Source organism: Suricata suricatta, chromosome 14, assembly GCF_006229205.1.
Source record: "Suricata suricatta isolate VVHF042 chromosome 14, meerkat_22Aug2017_6uvM2_HiC, whole genome shotgun sequence".
Taxonomy (NCBI): Eukaryota; Metazoa; Chordata; class Mammalia; order Carnivora; family Herpestidae; genus Suricata; species Suricata suricatta.
The window spans coordinates 58,976,935-58,981,007 of record NC_043713.1 but is presented as its reverse complement, the minus strand read 5'-3'; positions in this window follow the sequence as shown (position 1 = coordinate 58,981,007).

Sequence of the window (4,073 nt, the reverse complement as noted above, 5' to 3'; positions counted from 1 at the left end):
TTTTTGTTAAACTCACTTCAAAATATTTTATATTTTTAATTCTATTGTAAATGATATCAGTTTTTAAATTTCAAATTCTGATTGTTGCTAATATATAGGAATACAGTTGCATTTTAACTAATGATCATATATCCTATAATTTTGCTTCAATCACTTATTAATTCTAGTAGCTTTTTGGACTTTCCATCAAATGTTTGCTTAGATGATCATGTCTTTTGTCAATACAAACAGCTTTATATCTGCCTTTCCAATGTAGATTCATTTTATTTATTTTTCTTGTCTGTTGTAGTGACTAGAACCTCCAGCACAATGTTGAATAGACGTAATAAGAGCAACATCTTTGTCTTACTTCTTGGCTTGGGGGAAGCATTCTATCTTTCATAAATTAAGTGTGATGTCAGCTCTAGATTTTCATAGATGCCCTTTATCAGATATCCTTTCTATTCCTAATTTACTCACATTTTATTAGGAATGGATGATAGTTTTTGTTGAGTATGTGTCTGTCTCTGAGTGTGTTAATATGAATAATTACAATGATTATTTTTCCAATGTTAAACTTACCTTACATTTCTGGGATAAATGTCAATGCGGTATCATGTATAATCCCTTCTATATCCTTGGATTTTATTTGCTGAAATCTTGTTTAGAGTTTTTACATGTATTTTCATGAAAAAGATTGGTCTGTAGTTTTCTTTCTAATGCTTTTATCTGTGTTTGGTTTCAGACAATTCTGGCTTTATGAAATGAGTTTGGAACTATTTGCTTCTTTCAATTTTCTGGAAGTAACTGTGTATAAATGATATTATTTTTACTTACATGTTTGGTGTACTTTGCAAGTGAAATCATCTTTGCCTGCTGTTTTCTTTGTGGGAAGCTTTTAAAATACAAATTCAATTTCTCTGATAGAAATAGGACTATTCCAGTTTTTTAGTACGTTTTAGTGGTTTGTATCTTTCAAGGAATTTGTATAATTGATCTAAGTAGTTGAATATATTAGCCTAAAACTGTTCACTATATTCCCTAATTATCCTTCCAGTATGTGCTCGAATTGTAACAGTATCAGTTCTCTCATTTTTGATAATGGCAATTTGTGCCTTCTCTCTTTTTTTTTTCCTGATCTGTTGATCTTCTTAAAGAACCAGCAATTGGTTTATTGATTTTATCTATTTTTTTCTGTCTTTTAATTCATTGATTTTGATTTTAATATGTATTATTTCCTATCCTTTGCTTGGGTTTAACTTCTTTTTCTAATTTGTTAAGATAGAAATTTAGGTCACTGATATGAAAATTATTTATTTATTTATTTAAATATTTATTTAATATTTATTTAGTTTTGAGAGAGAAAGAGAAAGAGACAAAGACAGAGAGAGAGACAGGGAGACAGAGAGACAGAGAGAAAGCAAATGGGGGAGAGTCAGAGAGAGAGTGAGACAGAATCCCAAGCAGGCGCTACATTGTCAGTGCGAAGTCCATGTCAGGCTTGAACCTGCAAACCCTGAAATTATAACCTGAGCTGAAGTCGGATGCTCAACCGACTGAGCCACCAGTCCCAGGTGCCCTGAGAACTTTTGTAATATAGACATTTGGTGCTATAAAATTTCCCCTAACACATTGTTAGATGCTGTGTTGTCAGTCATTTTCATTTATTCCAATACTTTTAAATTTCCTTTTTCACTTCTTTTTTGACCCCCAGCTCACTTAGAGATACGTTATGCTGTTTCTTAATATTTGTTGATTTCCCTGATATATTTCTTTTATTTATTTAATTCTATTGTCACAGAGAACATCATTTGTAAGAATTCTTTAAAATATATTTAGATTTGTTTCAGGATATAGTCTGTCTTCCTAAATGTTCTTTGTGTATTTTAAAAGAATGTGAATTCTGGTCTTGTGTTGAGTATTAAAAAATAACAAATTGGTCAGTACTGTTCAATTTCTCTATCTCCTTACTGATTTTCTTTTTGCTTATTCTTTTTTTAAATTTTTTATTACAAATTTTTAAATGTTTTTTTTTTTATTTTCGAGAAAGAAAGAGAGACAGCACAAGCAAGGGAGGGTCAGAGAGAGAGGGAGACAGAGAATCTGAAGCAGGCTCCCGGCTCTGAGCTGTCAGCACAGAGCCCGACGCGGAGCTGGAACCCACGGACCGTGAGACCATGACCTGAGCCGAAGCCGGCGGCTTAACCAACCGAGCCACCCAGGTGCTCCTCTTTTTGCTTATTCTATCAATTATTGTGAAATGAGCATTGAAATCTCCTACTATATTTGTGGATTATGTTTTTCCTTCTTGCAGTTCCAGCAGTTTTTGCAAGATGCATTTTTAAGTTCTAGTAGTATTTATATAAACCTTTAGAATTCTTATGTCCTGTTCTTGAATTGATACTTTTACCATTATGAAATATACTGCTTTATCTCCAGTAATGGTCTTGCTCTGAAATCTACTTTGTCTGATATTAATAGTCACTCTAGGATTTTTTTGTTTCGTGTTAGCATGGTATACCTTTTTCAACCCTTTTACTTTAAAAAAAAAGTGTCTTTATATTTAGTGTCTATTGTAGTAAGAAATATCAAGTAAAGTCTTGCTTTTTAGCAAATCTGAAAATCTCTGCCTTTTAATTGGGATGCATAAACTTTCATAACACACACTTTTAACTTAACACAGTCTCTTTTTAATAGTACCAAGGTACTGCTGTTGTCACACATTATAGTTTTACATACATTAAAACCCCACACTTTATTATTATTTTTGTTTAATCACTCAATTATTGGGGCTCTTGGCTCAGTCAGTTAAGTGTCCGACTTCGACTGAGGTCGTGATCTCAGTGAGTTGGAGCTTCGGGTCAGCCTCTGTACTCAGAACCTGGATTCTGATTCAGATTCTGTGTCTCCCTATTTCTCTGCTTCTTTCCCATACATGCTCGGTCTCTCTTTGTCTCTCAAAAATAAATAAATGGTAAAAGATTTTAAAATGAATCCCAAGCTGATACGGGGCTTGATCTTAAACCCAGAGATCATGACCTGAGCCAAAATCAAGAGTTGGACGCTTAACCGACTGAACCACCCAGGCCTCACTACTTAGTATAATATTTTTGTGTGTATCAATATTCTGCTTGTTTTTATTGCTAAATAGTATACATACTATGGATATACCATAATTTGTTTGTTAATCCACTCACCAGTTGATCAGCTCTTGAATTGTTTATAGTTTTTGGCCATCATGAATAAAGCTGCTATAAAGATTCAGGTACATTTCTGTATGGACAGATATTTTAATTTCTCTTGAGTAAATCCTAACAGCAGGATAGCTGGTTCATGTAAGTGTATGTTTAATTTAATACGGCACTTTGAAACTGTTTTCTGAAGTAGTTGCACCGTTTAGCATCACTAACCAACAATGTAAGAGCGTTCTAGGCACTCTACATCCTTACTAACTTTGAATGTTGCCAGTTTTTAAATTTTAGTCATTCCAGTGACCTATTAATAATGCCGCATTGTGGTTTTAAACTTGCATTTCCTTGATTACCCACGGTATTGGGCAACTTTGTATGTTTTTAATGGCTGTTCATATATTGTCTTTTGTGTGTGTCTGGTAATAAATTTTGTCTATTTTTCAATCATTGGGTTTCTTACTTATTATTAAGTTCTCAGACTTTACTTCAAACTCTAAACCCATGCCCTTAGTCTGATATACGTTGTGTGAACATTTTCTCTCATTCTGTAGATTATTTTTTTAATCTCCTAACTCTGTTGTTTGAAGAGCTCAAGTTTCTAATTTTAATGAAGTCAGTTTTATCATTATCAGCTTTCTTATACGGTTTGTGGGTTTAGTGTCCTCTTTAAGAAATTCTTGCCTAAATCCATGACACATTGATTCTCTCCTATATTTTCCTCTAGAAATTTTATAATTTTAGCTCCCACACTTAACTTCTGGGATTCATTTGTATCATTTTTATGTACATTGTACAACAATGGTCGAGGTTAAGTTTTTTTTACTAAACTGATATCCAGCAAGCATTCTTTGAAATAACTTTTCTTTCCCATTGAATTACTTTGGAAACTGCCAAAAAGTGACT